Genomic DNA, 13,076 nt, shown 5'->3' with positions numbered 1-13,076 from the left:
GTGTCCCAGTCTCTTCAAACATCTCTCATCCAATCAGATTTTACAACTAAATGCTGCATTAAAGAAAATATCCAACTGTCTTCATGCCCATAAATGATTCTGTGTTCCTTTAAAACAGGAGCCAGACGCAAGCAGACATTAAAACAAAAGTTTGCTGACTGACTGTCAGATAATCATCTTCCTTCATCCCTCCTGTGGGTCTCTCTGGCCTTGATTTTATCACGTCTATCTCCACTTTGGCAGTACAAGGAGTGAACAGCTTGTATTACAAACTGAATCAATAAGAAGGGAGAAGATCGGTTTCAGAACGATTCAGAGTTCCTCCTGTCAGATGACAGCCATTTGACGTCTTATTGCACATTTATCGCACATATCTTTATTGTGCAAAATTTAAAGATGACGATGATTTAAGTGTTCTTCCTAAAATAGCGTAGTCAGAATTTTTCTTAGAAATCAATGCTAAGTCATTTAAGCCAGTGGTTTTCAACATGAGAGTCTGTGAGTTGTCCACAGAAGCACATTCCATTAATAGCCTCAAATTTAATATTTATTTATTACATATTTTAAATTAGCTTGTATTCTTTTATGTACGTTTACATTTTAAACAATGATAAAGCATATCAACAAGTAAAATAAAATAAAAGTTCAACAAAAAAGTTTTGAGTAGACTATATAAAAATAACCCTCCAGATTGTTTTATCCATTGTGGTAGCCCTTGCTTACAAAAAGGTCGAAGTTAATATTAGTAGCCTATTAGTACTGGCTTTGCCTGTGACCTTATGTTTTTTTTTTACATGTAATCCTTAAATGTTTTTAAAAAAAATTACAAATTATTTAATTTAATGAATTATTAAAAACATATGGTAGCACTCCAACAATGATGTATTTGTTAACATTAGTTTATGCATTAGCTAACTTGAACTAACAAATGAACAATACCTTCTATAACATTTATTAATCTTAGTTCATTTTAATTTCAGCATTTACCAATACATTTTTAAATCAGAAGTTGTACAATTTAACAGTTAAAGGGACAATAAGTAGGATTTACCCCCATCTAGTGGTGAAATTGTATTTTGCATTCAAACGAATAGTGCTCTGTAGCGCCTCGCCTTTCCAAATGCATGTTGCAACTACGGTAGCCGTTATATAAACACTGATCTCCTTGTCCGTTGCAGCTGGTTCACGTGTTCTGAATGAAAACGCGTTGGTAGGCTAGTGCTTTTTGTCCCTCTCTGCTATTTTAATTTATTAATAAGGTGGACAACATGGAAGCCTCATTGGACTTACCCGTTTAATGAAAGTAAAGAGAAGAAATTCTAAGTTTACAAAGAAAAGTCAGATCACTAGCAGAGGTAATTTGACACCAACAAGGACATATTAATGAATAAAGACATTGATTTTGATTAATAAAACACTTAAAATCCTACTTACAGTCCCTTTAAATACAGAATGAACTAAAATAATTAACTGTATTGGCATAAGGGTCAGTGACAAAAACGATTTGGCAAAATGAGAATTTTTTTTAAAACTTGTATTAAAAGCATGCATCGGGTTTATTTCAATGCACCGTGTATTTATGTTAATTTTATGCAATAAAAAATACATTTGCACCATTTTTATGAAAGTTAAGACTGAATTGACCTGAAAATGTCAAATGGTGTAACCACCAATTGCGCAAAATAATGAGAAATATTAAATATTTTATCTACCTTGATAAAATGTTTGTTAGTGTAAAAAAAAATTAAAATATCATTTTATTAGTTATTTCTAAATGTAAATTGTGCGTTTTTGTAATATTTGTCCTGACATATGCTGAAAACAGCTCTGTTTTCTAAAAAAATCTTGGGCAAATGATGTTAAAATGTATGTAAAAAATCATATTACACTAAAGTAGATGATTATATTTTATTCTACATTTTTTATGAATATATCTATATTTCAAAAATACTAGTACATCAATTGACACAGACCGGTTACCCCACATTGACTTTTTTTGCAATTATCCCCCAAATATTCTTTCAAAATTATATAAAACCAGAAATTTTAGACTTAGTCCTCAAAAAAGCAAATCTGCAAATTTATTTTGAAATTTTAATCCTTTTACATTTAATTTATCCATATGGACACAAAATAATTAATGTCACGTCATTGACCCATAAACAAACATTAACAAAGCCGGTAAACTGCATTGCTTGTTGTTATTTCATGTTAGCTAATTCATTTACTAATGTTAAAAAAATACAATAATATTTGAATTAATATTTGCAAGTGTTACATGAACTATTAGTTTTTTTAACGATTCATTGTAATATGACAGTTAACAGTTAACTTACAATAGAACTACTACAGTAAATATTAATGTGATAGAACAGTGACTAGAACTTGTTGACACTGACTTTTACTCTATGAAGTGGGCTGAGATCTAGTGTTCTGATTAAATCAGTAGATGCAACATTCAATAAATCCTATCTTTGTTCTATTTCTATTTAACCTCACATACATCTCACATCCTGTAACAGTTTGACTTACAGATCTAAGTGAGCCCACTTTACCTCTTTTCACCAGTATGGCCCGCAGCCACCTCCACCCATAACACTTCATTCTGTAATGTACTCGTAACTTCTTTAGTGCCGCACGGCGAAGTGTAATCGTCGTGAGCGACGCTGGAGCTTTCAAACAGCCGTCGTTCATCTTCCTGTTTACACGGTAACGGTCTCGCACCTTATCTTTAATCACTCTCGAGCTGAGGAGGGCAAGGTCGCTCGGGACCTTATGACAAACTAGCTCCCTGAACACTCCTCTTTGTGTCCTGGCTAAAAGTAGAAAGCAATACACAGTTTGTTTCAATTATAGATTCAAATCTAAAGTGGCGTCTTTTATTACGGCACGCCAGTTTAATTTGAAGAGGGATGAAAATGGCCTTGGGGGATGAAGAGGTGTGTTGAAAACGGTGAAAGACGAAGATAGAGACGGAAGACTGAGACAGGAAAACTGAGTTTAGAGAGCGTCTACCGGGCTGATTTCATTACCCAAACACATATCAGAATATGAGAAATTTGTCTTTATGAGATGATGTATAAAGTTTTGAACACCGCATGTATATATGAAGTTCATCTAAGATAGGTAAGTGACGTACACAGCCTCGCAAGATACCTCAATTGGTGCAACTTTAGTAGTGGCATTGCATTAATACTCGGTAAAGGCAATCCCATAATGCACTGCAAAAAACATTTTCATACTCAAAAAAATAAAGTTTTTAATGGAACCAAAAAATGGGTCTTCTATATGCATCTTGCCCATCTAAAGCATTGCAAATCAGACCCTAAGCTTGCACAATGTTTTTAAGAGGTTGTAGACATCAAGGCAACTCACTATGTCTTTTCGAAAACAGCTCCCTTGTTGCCCAGATGTCTCTATCAGTTTATGGTTTCATTCATCAGTTTTATTTTTAGCAAGCCCAAGTAACATGATGCAATGTCTACATTTCATTTCAAACCTTTATCCTTTCATCATCGGATAAAGATATTGCTGTGATCCCCTAAATCAATGAAAAGGGTTTTCAAGCATCTCGGACCAAATGACAAATGGGAAAAGAGTGCAACAGTCTTTGGTGATTCAGCTTAAATCTGTCTGCCATTGTAATGCAAACCTATACGTTCCTAATAGCTTCCCCTTGTTCGTTGCTTTTTAAGCATCACGCCTTGAGCGAAAAATAAATTGGGGTAAAGTGAAACTCGATTCACATTTCAATACACCAGCACGGTCTGGAGATTGCACTCGCGTCTTCTGACTGTGGCTCTTTTAACTACGGCATCCGCACATTTCAATAAATGGAGACGGCCGTCTCTTAGGATGGCGGCGTTTCCCCGCGCCTCATATCCTGCTCCCACGCGGCTCGTCAGCACCTACTGAAACGTATCAGTCCTCCGCACCACAGCCACTGCCGGCCGCCCCCAACTTCCATATAATTGGATTCTAAACACAACTCTGGAGAAATATTAGTCTTTATTGTGGTAGTGCTGCTTCACCACCCCTTGCTGACAGTTTTTTCATCTGTCTCAGTGGATTATGCGGTTAACCCCTGTACCCAGTCTTACCAGCTCTCATGCAGAAGGCACGCCGGATATACCAGAGCACATAGATTTTGCTTTTATCATAAAACAATACATCATTTCAATTGGTGGGAGAAATCGTAGCGCTTAATACCGTGGCTGTAAGAATGGAGGTCCCGCCTTTTGGTTAAAAGAGACCATTACTTTTGTGATAAGAGGGTTGTGCAGATAAAACTTGCATGCAATTGTTTTAATTGTGTAAATGTCTTGGGCCACCATGCATCCATTCTATGTATTGTTTTTGCAACGATATAGTGACCATCATATAATTATTTCTCACTTTCTTTATTAGAATACAACAAAAAAGTACAGGAAATGTGTATGCAGTATAAAAACGAAATAATTATAAGCTAAGATAAGTGTCTCCTCTTACACTTGTGGAATAGCAGGAACCTGCAGACTCTCTTAAAGGAAAACACCACCATTTTTTAATATTTTACTATGTTCTTACCTCAACTTAGATGAATGAATACTACCCATCTTTTATCAATGCGTGCACTTAATCTTTGCACAGCGCCCCATGAATGTGTTAGCATTTAGCCTAGCCCCATTTATTCCTTAGGATCCAAACAGGGATGTATTTAGAAGCCACCAAACACTTCCATGTTTTTCCTATTTAAAGACTGTTACATGAGTCGTTATACGAGTAGGTATGGTGGCAGAAAATAAAACGTGGTGATTTTTAAGCGGATAAAAGATGAGAACTATTGTATGGGAGAAGAGCACTTAGTTTGCAGCACTTCGGCCTCAGGAGCAGTAATACTGAAAGAAGTTTGAACGAGAGGAGTAGTCAGGAGTGACGATGTTACTGCGCACAGAGGTTAAAGTGCTGCAAACTAAATCGCCATATTTTATTTGTTTATCTACTCATGTGTATCTACTCGTATTTATGTATCTACTCATGTTTATACTCATGTAACAGTCTTTAAATAGGGAAAACATGAAAGTGTTTGGTGGCTTCTAAATTCATCCCTGTTTGGATCCTAATGCTGCGTTTACACCAGCCGCGGTAAAGGCATCAAGCGCAAGTGATTTCAATGTTAAATCAATGTGAAGACCTGTGTCTGGTGGCCTCGCGACGCAGTAGACGCGATTCTGCCTCATTTGCGCATCTAGTTCGCGCGAATGGCGCGAATTGAGTGTCTGGCACGCTTTTTGTGCATTTTTTCCTAATGCATTCAAAATGTTTAAGAGGCAAACTAGACGCGATTTTGGCGCATCAAACGTGGTTGGTGTAAACCCACGGTTAGGAATGAATGGGGCTAGGCTAGATGCTAACATTCACAACACGCTGTACAAAGTGCACACATTGAAAAAAGATAGGTATGTATTAAAGGTGCAGTGTGTAAATTTTAGTGGCATCTAGTGGTAATGTTGTGAATTGCAACCAACGGCACATAGAGAAGCTATGGTAGCCCTCACCGGACAAACATCATTGTCGGAGACAACTTCGTAAAAAAAGTTTGTCAGTTAAGGGCTTCTGTAGAAACATGGTGGCACAAAATGGTGACTTCCATGTAAGGGGACCCTCTGTTTATGTAGATAAAAACGTCTCATTCTAAGGTAATAAACGCATAACGGTTCATTATGAAAGGTCTTTATACACCCCTGATAATATAGTTTTGTATATTATTTTGCATTTCTGTCAAGAGATCCTTCTAAAAATGATACACTGCACCTTTAATTAGTCTAAGTTGAGGTAAGAACATAGTAAAATATTGAAAAATGGTGGTGTTTTCCTTTAAACCGAAATTAAATCCTATTTTATAATTCTAATGTAATGCCTTCAGTCTCCTGGTTTAAATATTTCCTGCATTGTTTGTTTGTATCTTAAAAAAGAGAGCAAAAAATAAATATGATTGATCATTAAAACTTTGCTAAATCAACAAAGCTGTTGGTACAATCAACAAAGATTTGGCACACTACTGTACATATAAAATAGTTGCCCAGGGGTGCCCAAGATGGCTGCTGAGTGAATTTACTTGACACTGATGGACATTGAAAGTGAACTTGGCATGCATATATTAAAGAATTATGCGCGCATTTATTGTAATTACGTTTACATTTTTGCTAAAGTCTGGTCAGTTGTGTGATAATTATTGATTAATAACTATGAGATTTAAAACCTGGCATCCACACTTAGCTGGCATCTACACTTAGTTCACGAGGAAGCAATTAATATGTAAAAATATCCATTAGTTGTTACTATTGTGGACAATTATGAGGGTCCAGGAGTGGCGGCTTAATTAAATGCACAGGAATCCTGTTGTTTCCTTGAGGTGCATCACAGTGTCAAAGTAATTTGTTTGTTTCTTGACATGTCCTCTCAACCACAACACAGCGAGAGACAGGGGATGCTGTGCACAGCGGATGTACGGTGACAAACAACATTCCCTGAAATTGGCCACATACGTGCTTCACATAGGTTTACAACTTAAAAACAAGAGCATTAAATGAACCAACCGTCTGCATTAGCACTCAACAGTGATTCATCTTTAAATTACATTAAGCAGTGCAAAAGAAAATACTTTACCTTTTAGTTCATTATGTTAGGATCTTTTTCAAGTCAACGTTTATCACCTAACCTCTGCTTTTATCGCTTTAAACACAGAAGCTATCATCTTTACGACATCTGTAAAAGGTTGCATCAGACGAAACCCTGCTTACTCCGTCAGGCACTTATATACAGTATAAGCTAGACCATTAATAAAATCAACACTATAATAGGCATTATCCTTTCTAATGCTCAGTATATTAGATCAGTCTGTCTGGTATCCCATTTTAAGCAATTAGAGCGCTTATGACAACACCGTAGAAAGTGGGTTAATTTGAGGAGAAAATCTCTCACTGATGCATGGGCGTCGGAACCATTATACGTGGGTGGGACAGGACCCACCCACTTTTTAAGACCAATGATAATGGACCCACCCACTTTTTCTGTACTTTAGCGCATTTGTCTGTTCACTTATCAATGCGCTGTTAGTCAAAATCCATTCCACTAAAGCAGGAATCCCCAACCTTTGCTTTTTACACCGCGGACCGTTTCAGCTTTTTAAAAAAAGTCGCGGAGGGAGGTGCTGCTGAGTTGCTGTTCAAACAAAGTGCTGAAAAACCTCCTTTGCGAAATGAATAACGTTTAAAACGGAGGTAAAGGTCAAACATCCATGCATTAGGAAAATTAATAACTGCTTTATTTATAGTATATTTTCTATAGACGTGTAAAACCATATTATGGCGAATTATTTTACTTTCACTGTTTCACGAGTTTGCCTGCCTATAGTCTTAATAATTAACGGTAAACGAACTCTTGCTGTTTTTAAAGGCAGCTCGAACTTTAGGTCGACTCGAGCCCCAAGTTCAAGAAACAGAAGAAAAAAAACGGAGGAGATGAGGAGGAGAGATATGAATTGCGGAGGCACGGAGACGTTAAGGTTTAGCATATGCTTTTATTGATAATAATTGACACAGCACTAAATGTGGTCCCTTTCAAACCGTTAAAAGTATAGGCTACTCGTTAAAATATTATTACTGCAGTAAAATAGTTTATTTTGATTAAAATTATCCAGCGATCGTGGCACCATAAAGTTTTTTTTTACAGAAGCCTGCAATTACTTTTCATGCGATTATAACGTCTTCACGTATTAACATTATTTGCGAGGTACATTTGCAAATGATTCATAAAGTCATACCTCTGCAATTGTTTAATCGATTGTGTTTTAGAAGTACATATATGCTCAAACTCTTATGACAGCATGTTCCCGACGGATACCATTAAATATATTGATCTAATTTCCAGAATCTCACATTTATATTTCTCTAAGAGAGAGAAAGAGAGACTGGGTATAACAAATAAAAAGGTATACAAAAATTGTAACAGTTACCTTCATTCGTTTTTCTTACCTTTTATTTCCTCAAAAAAAAAAAGAAACATTGTAGCCTACTGTCAGCAGAGTAGAGGAAAAAAATGTCACACAGAAAAGTAAATGAATTATGACATCTGTCATTATTTGCAAAATTTTCAAAGGGCTATTACCAGAATTCTGACCGCAATACTGTCTTTTATTTAATAAACGCAAATGTTCAGGTTAATTAAAAGGAAACATGAAAATTGCATCTATTGCAGTAAATGTATTTTCGGGGGGGGGGGGGGGGGGGGTGTTGACGTGGGGACCCACTCACTTTTCATTTGCTTCCGACGCCCATGCACTGATGGTTTGTTTCCCTCTGGCACAGGGCCTTTTAATGTAATATATTTCCGCAGTTCAGCAAAGGGGAGGATTTGGTGATTTTGGGATGGAACTGCCAATAAGTTCATGCAAGTCTTGCTATTAGAAGCCGAAAGGACATATGAGACCACATGTAGGTCCCTCTGCAGTCTGCAGAAATAAATGAAACGGCTGCCATGAAAGATATATCATCATCTCACACGTCGAAGATGAAAATAAGTGCAGCTCAATTAACCTACACTGTTAGATGTCGCTGTAGATTTAGCAGTACATTACTGTAAAAATCCACAGTACTATACTGTATGTGTACATTACAGTACAGTACTGCAGTTCATAATGCATTCTGGGTAAATTTGTTTGAGCGGGAAAATTTTACAGTATATTTTGGTCTTGATGTAACCTTGCTGTAGCCATTGCTGTAATGTGCCAGGTGTACTTGCAATAATCAGAGAAAGTGCGCCAACGTCAAATCACACAGAGGGAGAGAGAGCACAACTCCTGGCTGCAGCTGAAGGAGGACGATTGATTTCTGGCAGTTCGGTAAGTTTGAAATATTTCTGTTTCATGAAAACTTAATTTTTAGTTTAAGAATGTTGTCAATAGTTTGTCACAATATTGTTTTAAACGTGCAATGAGAGAGAAAAACGGTCGCCAACAAAGTTTCAATCTCCCTCAGAAAGTAAGCTTACACACAGATGTCTACCGCTGCTTTAACTCGCTTTACACCTTTTTTTTAATGAATATAGGGTTGTTTTAACTAAATTATGAGGGTTTTGGTGAGTTTATATTGTGTTGAAAGTGTGGTGACAATGAAACTATTTTTAACGAAATGGACAAAGACGCGGTCTTGCGGTCCCAGCATAATGGTCGTTTATCTCGGCGTTTCATCCGTTCAGTTAGCGTCAGAGAAAAGTATTAAGTTCGACTGTTTGGCAAGGCTGACTCGTGGTTGTAAACAGTCAGGACTTGTCACACCGTACACAGCATACTGTAGTACCGAACTCCTCCACAGAAGTGAAAACAAGAAACCTCATAACTGGATACATGCATCGAACTCATCGCAGCTTTAACTTCTACCAAATATCATTCAGACCTGGGCTCATCTTAATATCAGATGAACGAAAGGGATTGCCGCGCGTATTGTTGTTGTTATTATATTACGGTATATCATCAAAAGCAGAGAATATCTTCTCTAAAGCGTTTTACACGTCCAGTAAGTTGTCCAATACATTTTTATGGCATATTGTTTCCACCACTTCAGATGCATTACACGCTGTATATATAAGTTTCCAAAACACATCAAATCAATGCACGAAAAGAGAATGGGCTCCGCATTTACGTACCTTTGTCTTCTCGTCTCTGTCATCTGATCCTTCATCTCTGGATGTAAAATACGGTAGTCCATTATAACATCGTGTAGGAAACTGGCATCACCAGGATTGCTCAGATTTAGGCGATCATGTTTATCTTTAAAGTGAGCAGCTAGCTACTTGTTAAAAAACTTTGCGTGACATAGTGTTACACCGCAGCCGGTCCGGGTTAAACATTAGGGGAAGTCTTTTTACCTTATTACTATAAATCGCTATTTTCTGCACTAAACGAGACATTTTCAGAGATTTTCTGTAGACAAGATGTTATAATTAAAAAAAAAGACTTATTTAGATATTTATATATAATATATAATATAACAACTAATATATATATATATATATTTGTTTTACAACTGACTTAACACTTACAGTAATGTTTTATTTGTTAGCATAGCATGATATTAGATTTAAACACTTAATACATTTTTAAATCAATCACTTTGTCTCTGCACAATGAACATTATCAAATATTATTAATGTTGTAAAATATATTGTTCATTGTTAGTTCATATTAGCTAAGGCATTACCAAATGTTAAGGAATAAACTCTTATAGTAAAGTGTTACTAAATTTTCTTTTACCATTTCCTTCACAATGTCTACTTATTTCTATGGCTAACAGATTTTGTAACATTTGTCTTTTTTACAGTCTTACCATTGCTTGTAAGCTGGATTGGGTAAGATGGATCATCTTTAAAGGCACCAGGCAAGTACATGATGTACAGTTACAAGTCATGTATTTTTTCGACTGCAATATTAAATGCTTTCACGTCACATGCAAAATTACACAGGAATGTGGCTGACTTTTTATTTGTAGTTTACATGAGTGTCATTGCACTTTTATAGGAGTTAAGGCAGATGTGGAGGCACAACGGGTGATACCAGACACACACCAAGCACATTATGTTTGGTAAGTTTGCACTTTACCACTACAGCCACTTTACCACTACAGTTTCTTTAAATACCCATGTATACACTCATTCACTCATTCACACACAACACTGTAACACGACCATACACAACATGTACACAATTGTCTTAGTTTGCCATGTAGAAATATACAAACAGAAATATTCAGACTTTGGTTATAAGAAATTTAATTTAATAATTGTATTTATTTAGCAGAGGTGTCCCTGGACTTTATTGACAAAAGATTTTGTTTTCAGAATAAAAAGTTGTGTCCAAATCAGTAACAATTGTACTTTCTGTTCAGGACATTCAATCATGACAGGATCCAGGTGGATGCTGTCCATTGAGGAAAGAGTTTGTTCAGCGGTAAGTGAATCTTCTGTATTTTAATGTAATTAGGTGTGGAACAGTAGAATAAGAGCAAAAGGTTTCAGAATAGGAGTAAATTCAAGGCTGAGTTTAATTTTTTAAGAATCTTTTTCTATCTTATATTTGTTGACTTAATGTTTATGATATTTCTAACAGGTTTCTGGATAGAATTAATTCCAAAGATGGGAAAAAGTGCACATCCAGACAAGGAGCAAGCAAAAAGACAAGGAACTTGGTGCAGAGAAAAGCTGTGGCCATTAACCCCTGTGAACAGCTTCATGCAGTCGCTGATTGAGTTCGAATGGACGACTTCAAAGTAAAGGCCACTGTGGTCTGTCTGCAACAGTTTAATTTTTAATTTATTTTTAGTGTTCAATGAAATTCAAGTAGAATATTTAAAACTATGGGCCAGTGTTGTTTTTACCACGGTGAAATGTTACCTTTTAGTCGATGATGGACTTTAAACTGAAAACTTCAAACTATGGAACAGTGTTCTATTTGCCAGAGTTAAATATGTTACAGCAGGGGTCTCCAAACTTGTTTATACTTGTTGATTTTATTTTATGTTACTTGATTATATGTTTATTATTGTTTAAAATCTTGTTTTAAATATGTTTGTTTCAATTAAATGTTTTTTTTAATAAAATTTTGATACAAACATTGCTTGGATTGCCTTTTAATTCATTATGTTTTAATTTAGCATTTTTACCATATTAATAACTATAGATTTAAACCTAAATCTCTAGCTATTTTATATAATATTATTGTATTAACTGTAATAAGTAATAAATAGTATTTATGGGTCAATATAGACATTACAGTAAATTACTGTAAAAATAGACTACTGTAATAAAATATTGTAAAATTACAGTACAGTACTGCTTTGTAACTATACAGTACTAGTTTGTGTACTGTAAAATGGTATTACAGTACAGTACTGTAAAACCAAAATACAGTAACTTACTGGCAACCGTGCTGCCAGTACCGTACTGTAAAAATACAGGGAAATCGTTAACAGTGTACCGTACATCAAAAATTTAAACGCCAAGAGGAAAACATATTCCTCCAATACACTTCTCATACTGTATGTACGGTTTACCATCATTCCAGTCGGGCCAATGATCTCGGATGCTTTAATGAAATAATGAGAAACCTGGAGGTAAATTGAAAGTCAATTTTCTAAACTTCATGCACATTAAATCAGGCTGCAGAATTCATTTTCATGAACATCTTCAAAGACTATATTCGTAAAGAAACAGATCGATGGGATAGTGTATAGGGGAAAATATATGCTTTTGTATTTTATGTGAAAAACGCCAACAGCAACATCAGGGTCTGGAAAAAAATAAGTCTTACACCCTTGAACATAAAGGTGCTTAAGGTTCTTTGGCTTGACGCAAAAGGAACCAGCGTAGTAAATAAAGACAGAACTTCAGGCAAGTTATTCCTGTCTTGAATTGCAAACTGTACTACTATTCTGAGTTGTTCTTTTGTCAGACAAAGACAAAAAATCACGTTCATTTTTTCTCTCAAAAGTTTCTAAACCTTTCCCAAACATGATTAAAAACAAAGCAAATGTCTCTCTCTAGGCTTTTTTCCACGAGAACTTCGTTTGAAGCACAGCACGAAGTACTTAACTAAACCTCGAAAGAGATCCACGCAGGCCCGCGATAGCTTCTCTCCGTCTCAACAGCCCATATCTTAATTAAGCTGAATAAATGAACAGATCTTGTTCTAGTTTTGACACAAATAGAATAAAAAAGAAGCGTCATATGCATATACGGTTTGTAGTTACAATTAATTAACTTGGCCTACTGTAACAGACCCTTGTTTACTGATCCTGTTTGCACAAATTAGGATGAGAAAGCAAACATGAGTTTAAGCCTGTTGACCTACTAGACTAATTGAAATCCATGAGAAATCTCCTGCCAATTGCATTGAAGTATCCACAGTCCTCTATTCATCTTCATATACAGTAGTAAGAGGAGAAGAGAAATGTTCAAGCTATATTTAAGCTCATCATATCTTACAACTAATTTCTTAGTCAAAGATTAAAATATACTGTAAGAACCATGCAGTTTTATGGTTT

General features: G+C 35.8%; 1 protein-coding gene and 1 long non-coding RNA gene across 15 annotated transcripts in view; one reads left to right on the top strand and one right to left on the bottom strand.

Annotated features, from left to right (window-relative positions):
- Window positions 1-13,076, bottom strand: part of nrxn3a (neurexin 3a) — a 375,985-nt gene that overhangs the window by 33,094 nt on the left and 329,815 nt on the right. The gene's annotated exons all lie outside the window — the stretch shown is intronic.
- On the top strand, window positions 8,577-11,953 carry LOC135733480 (uncharacterized). Its single transcript, XR_010526959.2, has 5 exons — window positions 8,577-8,881; window positions 10,359-10,415; window positions 10,556-10,619; window positions 10,923-10,984; window positions 11,144-11,953. It is a non-coding gene; the product is annotated as an uncharacterized lncRNA (long non-coding RNA).

The sequence above is a fragment of the Paramisgurnus dabryanus genome, chromosome 17 (genome assembly GCF_030506205.2).
Source record: "Paramisgurnus dabryanus chromosome 17, PD_genome_1.1, whole genome shotgun sequence".
Classification (NCBI taxonomy): Eukaryota; Metazoa; Chordata; class Actinopteri; order Cypriniformes; family Cobitidae; genus Paramisgurnus; species Paramisgurnus dabryanus.
The sequence above is the reverse complement of the archived record's forward strand: the minus strand, read 5'-3'. Positions and strand labels throughout refer to the sequence as shown.